The sequence below is a fragment of the Myotis yumanensis genome, unplaced genomic scaffold (genome assembly GCF_028538775.1).
Source record: "Myotis yumanensis isolate MYYU_CA2020_CCGP unplaced genomic scaffold, mMyoYum1.0.hap1 SCAF_16, whole genome shotgun sequence".
Classification (NCBI taxonomy): Eukaryota; Metazoa; Chordata; class Mammalia; order Chiroptera; family Vespertilionidae; genus Myotis; species Myotis yumanensis.
The window spans coordinates 2633071-2647182 of NW_027223767.1; the positions used below are offsets into that span (position 1 = coordinate 2633071).

The 14112-nt window shown below is 48.2% G+C and overlaps 2 pseudogenes; both read right to left on the reverse strand.

The window, feature by feature from the left end:
- Positions 1-4461: 4461 nt before the first annotated feature.
- On the reverse strand, positions 4462-8503 carry LOC138994557 (cold shock domain-containing protein E1-like; annotated as a pseudogene).
- LOC138994509 (cold shock domain-containing protein E1 pseudogene) lies at positions 4633-6746 on the reverse strand (annotated as a pseudogene).
- Positions 8504-14112: the final 5609 nt, after the last annotated feature.

Here is a 14112-nt window from a genome sequence, read left to right on the forward strand (position 1 = left end):
GGCGCTTTATCTGTAATAGGCAGTTTTCAAAATGTAACCCAGAGCAAGGGGTCTGTAGTGATAACACGCCCACAAGGAAAGGCTTTTGATACTAAACACAAAGCTGTAATCGAAGTGTTTAAGCCCAAATTCTCTGTGAATCAAACGAACGGTGATACTTATCTTCTGGTGGGTCTGTTTGAAAGGTGTGGCCGATCAGTTCTCATTTCAGAAAAATAAAATAACGTACCTAAGTGATGACTAAATGCACACTCTGAGGCAGTAGTTGACCCGCTGTGTGTACTTTGTGCGCGGGTCTAGCACATCAGGCTGTTTATAAAGTGTAACCTGGATGATGTGACACTATGGTTGAGGAAGGGGGTGTGGCCAGTTGTTTTTAAAAATTAGGCACCTCCCAGTTTTTAAGACAAACGTGTTAACCCACAATCTTCAGAAGGCAGGTCGGGGTCTTTGAAGACCTTAGTTTAGGCCTAAGACATAGAAAAGCAGCTGCCTTTTTAGGACGTGGCCTGAAAGAAACCTGCTATTTTCAGTTATTACTGTCTTCCAAGTAAAATTACATTTTTGCAGCCTTTTTATGAGGGTTTTTTTTTCATTACAATATTTGAAATAGGTGTTGTCGTTATTTTAAAGCAGTAGTTTTTTCCTCTCAGTATCAGAGACCTAAACTTTCACACGCACCCCCGACCCCCCAACAATGTTTATTTGAAGTAACTTATGTGTCTGGACTCCGGGGGCCTGATGAGCTCAGTGATGAGGCAGGTGCTTTTATGGCCAAGGTCAAAGGCTCTTTCCCTGATTAGCCCTTGAGTGGGGAGCAGCCAGGGGCCTTCCTGACCAGCAAAGAGAGAGGGGGGAGGGGCAGGAAAAGAAGTGGGTTGGAAACTCCCTCCCAACCACCCTTCAGAGAGTTCAAACACTGCAAGCAGCTGCGGGCGGGTGGGTAGGGTGCATTTGGTGGGCGGGGCTGCGGACCACTGCGTGATTTCGCGTGCTGGGCCTCTAGTTAAATATAATATAGACATTAGTAATACTTATATAATAAAACTACTTAAAATAATATAAAACATTTAGAGTAATAAAAACCAATAGAATTTGACAAATTTCAAAATCATTTATGATAAAAACTCTGCAAAGCGAGAATAAAAGAGCGTGTGTAGCTCAGCGGTTGAGCGTTGACCTATGAACCAGGAGGTCACAGTTCAATTCCCGGTCAGGGCACATGCTGGGTTGCTGGCTCGATCCCTAATATGGGGCATGCAGGAGGCAGCTGATCAATTATTCTCTCTCATCATTGATGTTTCTATCTCTCTCTCCCTCTCCCTTCCTCTCTGAAATCAAGAAAAATATATTTTAAAAAATAACTCAAAATAATAAAGGTCATATGTCACTGAGAGCTAACATCATACTCAATGGTGAAAAGCTGCAAGTGTTTTCCTTAAGATCAGGAATGTGACAAGAATGTACCCTTTCACCACTTTTATTCAACACAGTATTGGAAGTCCTACCCACAGCAATCAGACAACAAAACTAACTACAGACATACAAACTGGAAAGGAAGAAGTAACATTGTCAATATTAGCAGATAATTTAATCTATGTATATAAAAGCCTAAGTGACCGGTATGACCAGACAACTGGAACGACCAGAACGACCGGTCGACCAGTCACTATGACGCGCACTGACCACCAGGGGTCAGACGCTCAATGCAGGAGCTGCCCCCTGCTGCTCCCACAGCCAACCTCCCTCGGCTGGCCAACCTCCCCCGGTCCCTCCCCGAGGCCAGCCAACCTCCTGTTCTTCCCCCCAGCTGGTCCCTCCCCCAGCCAGCAGGCCCCGATCAGCCTGGTCCCGATTGGCCCGGCCCTGATGGGGACTGGGCGAGATGGCCCCAATCGGCCCTGATCGCTGGCCAGGCCCAGGGACCTCACCCAGGCACGAATTCATGCATCAGGCCTCTAGTACTATATATACAGAACCTTCTATATATAAGATTACACCAAGAACTATTAGGACTAAAAAATGAATTCACTGAAAGAAGCAAGATAAAATTAATATTCACCAACACAAACTTTTATATGCCATTAATAAGCTATTATAAAGAGAAATTAAGAAACCAATTCCATTTACAGTTGCAACAACAACAACCAATGAAAAAACTTTACTCTATACTTGGAAACCTATAAGACAATGAAGAAAAATAATGAAAAGATATAAATAAGTGGAAGTATATATTGTGCTAATGGATAGGAAAATCAGCATAGTTAAAATGCCCATATTATCCAAAACAAACTACAAATTTAATGCAATCCCTATCAAAATATCAATGGCATTTTTTCATTATATATATATATTTAAATACTAGTGGCCCGGTGCATGAAATTCATGCACATTAAAAGGGAATTAATTAGAGGAAATATTTTAATATTGCTATTTGCCCTTTCTCTATAATAGAAGTGTCAGAGATGAAAGAAAATTAGTAAAATGTATATGAAAATAATATATAAATTTATTAATAAATAAACAATAACAGCTTCACGTCCCCTGGCTGGCGCACACAGCTCTGCCCACCCACACCTGCTGTGCATGCAGCCTCCTGATGATCGGTTATGAGGGTGTCATGACCATTTGCATATTAGCCTTTTATTATTATAGATATTTTTATTGATTTCAGAGAGGAAAGAAGAGGGAGAGAGAGATGGAAACACCAATGATGAGAGAGAATAATTGATCAGCTGCCTCCTGTGTACCCCACACTGGGGATCGAGCCCAAACCTGGGCATGTGCCCTTTACCAGAATTGAACCCAGACCCTTCAGTACACAAGCTGACGCTCTATCCACTGAGCCAAACCAGCTAGGGCAGTGGTTCTCAACCTTGACTGCACATTAGAATCACCTGGGAATCTTTTTAAAATCCTGATTTCTGGGCCTCATCCTCTGGAAATTCTGTTTCTTTGTTACTAATGTTGTGGCCTCACCCCATAACAAAGAAACAGAATTTCTGGAGGATGAGGCCCAGAAATCAGGATTTTAGAAAGATTCCCAGGTGACTCTAATGTGCAGCCAAGTTGAGAACCACTGAGCTAGGGCATCAATAGCATTTTTTACAGAACTAGAATAATCTTAAAATTTATATGAAACCCAAAAGTGGAGGTATCACTCTACCTGAATCAAACTATACTATAAGGTTATAGTAATTAAAACAGCATGGTACTGACATAAAAACAGATTCATAGATTAATGGAATCCATCAGAGAGTCCAGAAATAAAAACATGGCTATATGGTTAATTAACCCATGATAAAGGAGGCAAAACTATATGATAAGGTAAAGACAGTCTCTTCAATAAATGGTATGGGGAAAACTGGGCAGATACATACAAAAGAATGAAACTGGATTACTCTCTTATACAAAAATAAACTCAAAGTGGATTAAAGGCTTAAATGTAAGACCTGAAACCATACAACTTCTAGAAAAAAACATAGGCAGTAAACTCTTTGACATCGCTCTTAGTAATACTTTTTGGATATATCTCCTCGATCAATTGAAGCAAAAGAAAAAATAAACAAATGAGACTACATCAAACTAAAAAGTTTTTGCACAGCAAATAACTTGTTTACGTAATTGGAAATTTGTTTTGTTATCCAAGATTGATTTCATTCGCTTGCATCTCATAATAATTAATATTTTAAAGTTTTTTATTAACGCTGTCTTAGCTGATTGTTTCGTTTTATTTTTCTTTCAGCCTCATCCCAAGTGTAAAATTAATGAACTACAATTAAATGAATGTATTTTTAAAAAAATCCTCACCCAAGGATATTTTTTTCCACTGATCTTTAGAGAGAGAGTGGAAGGGAAGAAGGAAAGGGAGAGAGAGAGAGAGAGAGAGAGAGAGAGAGAGAAACCGACTTGTTCCCTCTCGAACATGCCCCTACCAGGGCCAAGGATTGAAACTGCAACTGAAGTATGTGCCCTTGGCCAGGGACTCAAACCTGCAGCTCTTTGTTCCCTCGGCCAATGCTCTAACCATTGAGCTCCCAGCCAGGGCAGCTTGCTACTTTGTTGTTGTTGGTAATCCTCACCAGAGGATATTTTTCCATTGATTATTAGAGAGAGTGGAAGGGAAGGGGAGAGACAGAGAGAGGGAAACATCAATGTGAGATGAAACATATTGATTGGTTGCCTTCCACACTCGCATCAACCTGGGCTGGAGATTAAACCTACAACCCAAGCATGTGCCCTTGACCAGAATCGAACCCAGGACCCTTCTGTCTGTGGGCTGACGCTCTACCCACTGAGCCACACTGGCCAGGCAGCTTGCTACTCTTTTTTTTTTTATTATTGATCTTCTTTTTTTTTTTTTTTTTTTTATTGCTTAAAGCATTACAAAGGGTATTACATATGTGTCCTTTTTTTTTTCCCCCCGCCCTTGACAATACCCCGGCTTCCCCTACCCCCCAGTGTCTTATATCCATTGGTTATGCTCATATGCATGCATACACAGCTTGCTACTCTTTATGGAGGAAGATGACAGTCACCGCTCACATCTGCATGATGCAAGCGCCCCGTCTTTCCCTTTTAGAAGCAGCGCTGTGCTCTGCGAGTTGCCAAGCTGCTTCGAGGTGCTGCCATTTCTCTAAAAACAGAGAACATAAGAGGCCCGCCCCACTTACTTTATTTTTTCATTTCTTTTTTAAAATATATTTTATTGATTTTTTTACAGAGAGGAAGGAAGAGGGATAGAGAGTTAGAAACATCGATGAGAGAGAAACATCGATCAGCTGCCTCCTGCACACTCCCCACTCTCCCCTTTCTTTTTTAAAATATATTTTTATTGATTTCAGAGAGAAAGGGAGAAAGAGAAACAATGATAAGAGAGAATCATGGATCGGCTGCCTCCTGCACCCCTCCCTCTCCCGACTGGGGTTGGCGCCCACAACCTGGGCATGTGCCCTGACCTCCAGAAATCAAACTGTGACCTCCTGGTTCATAGGTTGAGGCTCTACCACTGAGCCACACCGGCCTGGCAACACTCTCCCCTTTCTGCAGGCAACCCCCTCCGCCAGCCATTCCACTGTGCCCAGAGGGTAGGTCCCCTCTCAGACCCCTTCCTCCGCTAGCTCAGTCTTTCCTTGGTTCTCAGCCTGGGTTGGACCAACATTTCTCAAGGGCGGGTGACTTTACCAGGGCAGACGGCAGGGTGAGTTCACCGAGTGTTTGTTGACTTGCTCTGCACTGACTTTGTTGCTCGACCATGTCCCCCAGTTCCAGGCGATCGCCACCCCCCCCCCCCCCCCCCCCCCCCGCCCCAGAGGACCCTCTGTAATGGAGAAAGATTTCCTATCATGATTGGCTGTTTCAGTAAATCCCACTTATCCTTCAGAGCTGCCAGGTAGCCCAAGAGCCTCTTGGAGGTAGAATGAAGACCTAAAAGTCACACACAGGTTGCAGCCTGCTGCCCGGGCCTGTCATGGCGCTAAATTCAACCTCATCCCCTATTTGAGAAGTAGATCCGTCCACATCCTCCGCTTGAAAAGTAACAGTCAGTTCACCCCACAATCCCCACAAGCAATACCATCCCGGCCGCCTTTTTCTTGCCTTTATTTGGGCTGGTGGTTTCAGGATTAGGAAAAGTGGCTTCTTTTTCTACAGGGCCCAGAAAACGAAGATCTGCATGGGGGTGGAACGAAATCGGGCCCCTGGGAAGCTTTTTAATCCTAACAGTGTGGTGGGCAGTTAGACAAGAGCAGAGCAAGGACGAGGGCCAGGAACAGGTCACCGGGTGGAAGCCAGGTGCCTAGCAAAGGACAATCAGCTGGAGGGAGGGACCTCGCCCCCAGGTGACCTTTCCTCCCCAGCATATCGCTGGGCGTGAGGTTTGGACTCCTGACCCTTCTGGCCTAGAGATAACTTCTAGGCCTCAGCTGTGTTCAGCTCCAGGCCCAGAAAAGCAGCAAAACCAGCCACCGCTGACCTCAGGACCAGCCACATCGGATAATGGCTCTCCGCCCCGTGCCAATCAGTCAGTGGAGACCACAACCCTGAAAGCCCACACCTGGAAAACCGCTGCATATTCTACTGCGATCTTCCCTGGAACCTCCCTAAAATCTCTGCCCTGGCATGTGCCCTAGGCTGGAATTGAACCTGGGACCCTTCAGTCCGCAGACTGACACTCCACCCACTGAGCCAAGCAAGGGCACATGCCTGGGTTGGGGGCTGCGTCCCCAGTGGGGGGCGTGCGGGAGGCAGCCGATCGGTGATTTTCTCTCATTGATGTTTCTATCTCTTTGTCCTTCCCCCTTCCTCTCTGAAATCAATAAAGAAATATATATATATATTTAAATCTCTGCCCTTAAAACCCTTAGGATGGAGGACCCAGTGCCTCTCCCTCCAGGGAGCGCGCCTGTGCCTTTCCCCTTTCCTTCCCCTCTCACCACCCTCTTCCCCATCCTCTCCCCCTCCCCCTCCCCACCTCCCTCTCCCCCTCCTCCTCCCCCCTCCTCCCCCCCTCCCCCTCCTCCTCCCCCTCCCCACTTCCCTCTCCCTCTCCCCCTCCCCCTTCCCCTCCCCACTTCCCTCTCCCCCTCCCTCTCCCCCTTCCCCTCGCCACTTCCCTCTCCCCCTCCCTCTCCCCCTTCCCCTCCCCACTTCCCTCTCCCCCTCCCTGGCACATTCCAGCCTGGAGCTGAAATACCACTGAGGCCTAGATTGCCCTGCCCCGGGCACATTACCATTAGCTTCCTCATTCTCAAGCTCCAAGGGCCCTTTCTTTGCCTCTAAAACTTGTTTCCTAACCCATTTCTTCTAGGAGTTACTTCTACTTCTGCCTCTGTGATCTACCCAGTAAATGTTCTCTCAGTTTGCGAATGGACCTGAATTCTTTCCCAGCCAGAACCCAGGTACTGAGATTGCTGAACCCAGGTTTGGTCTGACCCCGCTGGTCAGACATGTGGCGCCCGCACCGCCTTCAACAAGGGCCGGCCTCCGGGGGGCGGGGAGCAGGTCGGCAAGCCCAGGACCCCCTCACCTGCAGCACGGGCACCCCCACAACAACGGCCTGCCTCCGGGGGGCGGGGAGCAGGTCGGCAAGCCCAGGACCCCCTCACCTGCAGCACGGGCACCCCCACAACAACAGCCTGCCTCCGGGGGGCGGGGAGCAGGTCGGCAAGCCCAGGACCCCCTCACCTGCAGCACGGGCACCCCCACAACAACAGCCTGCCTCCGGGGGGCGGGGAGCAGGTCGGCAAGCCCAGGACCCCCTCACCTGCAGCACGGGCACCCCCACAACAACAGCCTGCCTCCGGGGGGCGGGGAGCAGGTCGGCAAGCCCAGGGGTGCAGCACGGGCACCCCCACAACAATGGCCGGCCTCCGGGGGGCGGGGAGCAGGTCGGCAAGCCCAGGACCCCCTCACCTGCGGCGGAGCTGGTTCGCACCCCAAGCCCTCGCGCTGCAGAAGGACGTGGCCATCGCAGCCCGCACTTGAAGCCCAAACCCCTCCCCCGGCAGCAGGCACCCATTTCTCCGCGTCACTGGTGACGAGGTGTGTTTGCTGCAGCTTCCGTTGGTTGCGCGGTCTAATTTGTCACGTCAATCTGTTGAAATATTAAACCTAACGTGGTTGCCTTCGGAAGATACAAAGATTTTCTGTCTTTGTCGGGAAAGGAGAGTTCTTTAGGAATCACAAAGTTAACTTCAATGCCGCCTGGTTTTTATTGGCAACTTTTAGGATAACTTTGGTTACATTTCCCTCAAAACGTTCAAGGCTGATGCCTTCAGAAATGACTGTGCCGTGAGGCAAGTCTGACACCTGTTGTAACGCCTTTACCACGTCCGTCCGTCTGTCCGTCTGTCCGTCCGTCCGTCTGTCCGTGCCTGAGGTCCACTCACCTCCCGGCGGTAAGGCTTTCCGTCCCCCTTGAATTCACGAGGGAAAGCATCTCTCTTCGCCGGCCCGGCGCCTCCTTCATGAGCAAACACCCCCTGGCGGGGCTGGTTTCCTCTCCACCAGCGTCATGTCCAAGCTCTGACAGCACCAGCATGTTCACTGTTATCAGTTGCAAAGTTATTTATCTCCGGTTCCCAGCTGAACGCCCAGTCCACGTCTTCAGGGGTGAGGTCAGATGACACACTCCCCCGAGCACCCGCCCCTGTTGGACTCTGACCCGGCAGCTGGGGAGCTAGTCGCTAGGTTGTGAGGAACAGCGCGCTCAGCCTGTCCACTCATTCGTCTGCAGGGAGGGTTTCCTGTTTCATCTTCACCAGTTTAACAGCCATGGGTTCCCGGTCCCCAGGTCAGACGGTGCTTCGAAGCCCACACCATCTCCTGCTTTGACGTCTGCAGGTGGCCACTGCATGGAACAGTGGGAGGAACGTCTAGCTTGACGTCATGAGCCCTGAACACACCCTTGAAAGGTTAGCAGCTTCTCCACGCCCAGGTCCCCGGTGCTGCCCCAGGACCCACAGTGCCCGCTGCTGTGGGGAAGGTTCGGACCAATGCCCATCTCGCAGTGATGATCAGATATTGCACTCCAGCAGTATTTGCTGAGTCCTCTTTTCCAGCACACGTTTTAAAGGGTGAGCGTTGCTAATATTAAAAAAGCGCGGGAGAAAATGGCCCATCGAAGACCTATTCTATCTGATGAAGCATGCACTGCTGCTGCCTGGCTCTCGGCGCAGCACTGCCGAGAGCCGGCGAGACTGCAGGAGTGTCCCTCAGGCTGCGGAGGCACAGCTTCTCCTTCCAGATCCAGCACTGTGTCTGCAGCTTCGGGCCTCTTCCTGGTCTCGTTGGCTGTTTCAAGGCTGCTCCTGGCCTGACCTGCCCTGGAAACAGCAGTTTCCGGTGGTGAGGTCTGTTCTGTTGCACTTCACACCCACAGCTCAGCGCCCGCTCCCCAGTGCCACGCACAGTGCGCCCAGTGTGTAGGCTCTTTTGTTTAAATGGTTAAACATTATTTGTTACTTCTGTGAGATGAAGTACATCAAACTTGGGAAAGATTTGAGGATGCTTACAGGAGGGACTTTTCTTTTATTTTTTAACTAGAGGCCTGGTGCATGAAATTCGTGCACTGGAGGGGGGGCGGTCCCTCAGCCCGGACTGTGCCCTCTCACCATCTGGGACCCCTCAGGGAATGTCCGCCTGCCAGCTTAGGGGGGGATTGGGCTTAAGCCGGCAGATGGACATCCCTCTCGCAGTCCAGGACCCCTCATTCTTTACCGCCCGCCTGCAGTGGAGGTGGGAGAAGCTCCCGCCACCGTGACTGCGCTCGCCAGCCGTGAGCCCAGCTTCTGGTTGAGTGGTGCTCCCCCTGTGGGAGCACACTGACCACCAGGGGACAGCTCCTGCATTGAGCATCTGCCCCCTGGTGTCAGTGCATGTCATAGCAACTGGTTGTTCTGCTGTTTGGTCAGTTTGCATATTAGGGTTTTATTATATAGGATATATTTTTATTGATTTCAGAGAGAAAGGTAGAGGGAGAGATAGAAACATCGATGATGAGAGAGAATCATTGATTGGCTGCCTCCTGTACGCCCCACACTGGGGATGGAACCCACACTCTGCGCATGTGCCCTTGACGAACTGAACCCAGGACCCATCAGTGCACAGGCCTCTATCCACTGAGCCAAGCCGGCTAGGGCAAGGGGGGGGTGACATTTTAGAAGTGATTCCAGAGGTGAAGTCAAACACTTCACAGTTCCTTTCTCTGCCAAGACTTCATCATTCAGTGAAAGATTTCAGTTTTTTTAATGTGTTCTTGTCATTTTATTTTTTTTCTGAAAACCATTTTCAAAAACTTGAAAATAAAATCACAGTCTTTTCTTCTTATAAAAAAATGAAAGACAACCTACTGAGTGGAAGAAGCTATTTGTTGATACATCGGTAAGGGGTTAATATCTAAAATATATAGGGAACTCATACAACTTAACATAAAAGAAATCCTATTAAAGAATTGGGCAGAGGACCAACACCTTAAATGTTCTTGTGTTTCCATGTTTGGACATTGCCCTAGTCCTGTGGTTGGCAAACTCATCAGTCAACAGAGCCAAATATATCAACAGTACAACGATTGAAATTTCTTTTGAGAGCCAAATTTTTTAAACTTAAACTATATAGGTAGGTACATTGTTATTAACTTAATGAGGGTACTCCTAAGGCTTAGGAAGAGCCACACTCAAGGGGCCAAAAAGCCACATGTGGCTCGTGAGCCGCAGTTGGCCGACCACGGCCCTAGTCCGTTTGGCTCAGTGGATATAATGTTGGCCTGCAGAGGGTCCGGGGTTCGATTCTGGTTAAGAGCACGTGCCTGTGTTGCGGGATCGACCCCCAGTAGGGGGGCATGCAGGAGGCAACCAATCAATGATTCTCTCTCATCATTGATGTTTCTATCTCTCCCTCTCCCTTCCTCTCTGACGTCAATAAAAATATATTTTAAAAAATAGAATCTTGCCATTTGCAACAACATAGATGTGTATAGAAGGTATTATGCTAAGTAACATAAGTCAGACAGAGAAAGACAAATATCATATGATTTCACTTACATGTGGAATCGAAAAAGCAAAATGAACAAACAAAACACCTAAACTCTAAGGGTCCCCATTGCAACCAGAGGAGCAATGGGCAGCGGCAGCTTGTCCCAGGCTCACCCTCTGATCCTGTCTCAAGGCCCTTCCCTCTGCCTCCTACGCTAAGCCCCTTGCTGTCTCCCTGTCCTGAGGGTGCGCTTGCTGCGGCCAATACATTCTCGCTTGCTTTGCTGCACTTGTCTCTTGATTGAAAGCTTTCCTTTAAGAAGACAAGAATGTATTGTCTCACCAATAACAATCGTCAATCTCTGGACTGTTAAAAAGGCAAAATAATATTTTGATGGGGCATAAAGCAATATTGTCTCTCAAAAACCTGTTTGTAAAGATAACAGGAAAGCAGTTATTATGACTACTGGACTGAAAGGTAAAAGCATTTATTAGAATTAGCATCACTATGCATGTTACCTGGACCAATAGAAATGCCTTTCTTCTGTATCAGTGTAATTGTCCCCTTTCCTTTCTCATAAGCACCCCTCGCCTTTGCCTCCCAATCAGAACACTATGTGGACTTGTGCCTGAATCAGTGCTCCCCATGTTGCTATTCTTATTGATCTCAATAAATGCTTGTTGCCCCTCACTTTTATTTTTAGGTTACCAAAACCCTTATCAATGCAGGCCAAGACTTAAATCTGCTTTTTTCCTGGTCACCTCTCATACCTGACTCCCTCAACACCCAATATCTTTTTTGTCTTCAACTGAAGATGGTATTTAAGGTAATGGCTTCAGCCATTTTGATGAGTTACTTTTATTTGTTTCTCTCTTGTTGATCTGTCTTTTATTACAGGGAGGCTCAGCCAAGAACGCAGCGGGTGGAGGAAAAGTTATCCCCCGCTCCCCTGCCGTACTGATGATCACCCATGGAGGCAGTTCTCAGAAATCACATTACTAAGCAGCAGCATTTAGGGGAATCCCATAAACTGACCGGATTCGGGGTGTGATTAAACTAGAAGACTCAGTATCTAATTAGGTACATTCTTTCTGAATAGATCATGGATTCCATGTAATGTCAGTCAAAATCCCAGCACTTTCCAGAGCACGCAGGCTTTTTTCAGCTTCTGAGACAGGTTGAGCCCTTGTCATCCGGGTGGAGAGTGAACATTCTAATGCAACACGTGACACATGAAAAGGCAGGTCGTTCCACTGCACGCACGTCCATCTCAACCGCTACACACATAGACGTCACCTTTCCGGTCTCAACTGCTTCCAAACTGTTCCAGCCTTTGCTCAGGGAGCAGCGTTTTCCCTCTTCCTGGGGCCGACTCCCTGTGTGCAGGAGCGTTGTAGCAAACCTCCTGTCTGGTGCTGCTTTTGTGTCAACTACCTCCATTTCCCTCTGGGGAGGCCCCAAGAACCCCTGCACCCATCACACTTGTAAAATAGCCCTTTTCTTAATCAATTTCAATGGCCTTCTCAGAGGTGACATTAGAACATAATGGATGCGGTCACCTGTGGGCGAGGTCAATTTCTTGGATGCTATTGTTCCCTTGTCTAGCTGTATAGTCTTGCGCTAACTGCATATTGTTTTAAAAACTATTTATTGATTAATAAAGTTACTTCTTTCCCCATTACTCTGTGTGTGTGTTTTTTTCGTATCCTTGCCTGTTTATACTCTCAAATTTTTTTAGAATCACTATTAAAATGTTAAAATATTAAGTAGAGAGTGTCCCAAACACATGTACACACTTTCACAGCTGGTAGCTCTATTGATGTTGCTTTCTTTTCAGCCAGACTAAGCTTTGAACAAGGGAAATTCATACTGAAAAGCTACTGGGAGTTTGGGAATACAGTTGAAGTACAAACACTGTCTTTGTAATTATTCAAAGTGTGTATGCATTTTTAGGGTATCCCCCAGTAATGGCTGAAACTGGACTAAGCTTTGAACGAGGAAAATTTATCCAGTAGACTTTTTATGGGCATACAGAAATGATAAGTTTATGGCACTGAAGCATAGTAATCCCTCCTTTGGAAAATGGCTGTTTGAACTACTCTGTTATTCTTAGACAGTCTCTTATTCTGTAGGTCAACTCTGTCATTTTTAGATGGTCTCTTATTCTGTAAAATATAACTTTGTCTTTTAGCTTGAATAATAGAAAAGATAAACTTAATTGTCTGACCTTGCAAGCTAGCCATCTAACATAAGGGACTGATACGCTGATACTGATGCCAGGTGTCTGTATAGATATGTACTCAAGGTTACAGGTGTCTGTATACATATGATATGTACTCAAGGTTACAAGTTGTCTATATAGATATGACAGGTGTTTGCTAGATATGATATGTACTCAAGGTTATAAGCAGTCTACAAACATAACTTACACAAAGAACTAGAAGGATATAAAAAGGAAACTCCTTCCTGTGTTTGTTCAGAATTTGACAGCTGCAATCTGCTCTGAACCTGCGTGCAATAAAGATGACTCCTAACTAATTGGCTCATTAAGGCGTCTTGTCTAGCTCGCTGATTTGCAATACAACAGCACAAAACCAGCAACAGCTGGTGAAGGTACACAAATATCAAACTAAATGATTCTTGATGTTTGGGACTCCATTGCTTTGCATTATCAGCAGTGCCTGGGCCAGGACGGCCATCAGCTTGAAATCAGACATTGACAAAAAAATTGTTCATTTCTGTAGGTTCTTTTAAATTTTGAAAATGAACTGTATGATAAGCGCTGACTTTAGAATCATTCAAAGGGTGTATACTTTTGGGGGGACACCCTATAGGTCGGGCTGGTTTAAAGCCTGGCATAGTGATGGGAAAAGAGGGGTGCTCTCCAAGGACAGCGTGTGCTGTCCACTAACTCAGGTCTTTCCTAAAATTCATAAATAAATGCCCCGTATATTTCACGATAAATTTATCCACATTGAAAACGCACCAAAAAGTGCTTGGAGGCTCTGCCAGAAAACGAAGTGACGGTCCGCCCGACTGGTCCGGGGCCCCCTCCCCTCGGTGGTGCGGGAGCGGGAGGACGCGCGACGGAGCGGCAGTGTTTCCTCAGTAACCTCACCTCCAGGGACACTGAAAAGCTGCAGTTCTCTCTGCAAGCGAAACGCTCCCGACGTGTCCAAACCTCCTGGTAGATTCACATTCTCTAATGCAACAGCGGGTGGGAGACGGGGAGGACCCAACTCAGTCTCCAAACACGTGCTACGGGCTGCGCTGCAGGCGGTCCCCGAGGCCTCGGAGGCCGGGGGTCGGGGCGGCGGGCGCGGAGCCTGGGCCCCGGCGGCGCCAGCGGGGCGACCACCGCCTGCGACACCGAGTCTCAGCCCCTCCTCCCCCGGCGCCGAGCCCGGGACAGCCCGGCGTCCGAGGCTGGAGAACTCCGGCCCGCAGCGCCGGGGTGTCCCGGAGCGTGTCCCAGCGTGGCCGCGGGTCTGGGCGTCCGCGCGGAGGTGCAAGGGTCGCCGCTCCGGGCGGCTGGCGGCGCGCCCACCTGGCGGGGCGGCCGCGGGGAGGGCGGGCCGGGGCGGGACCGCGAGGAGAGGAGCCGTCGGCCCTGCGCCTCCCGCCGCCGCCGCCGCACTC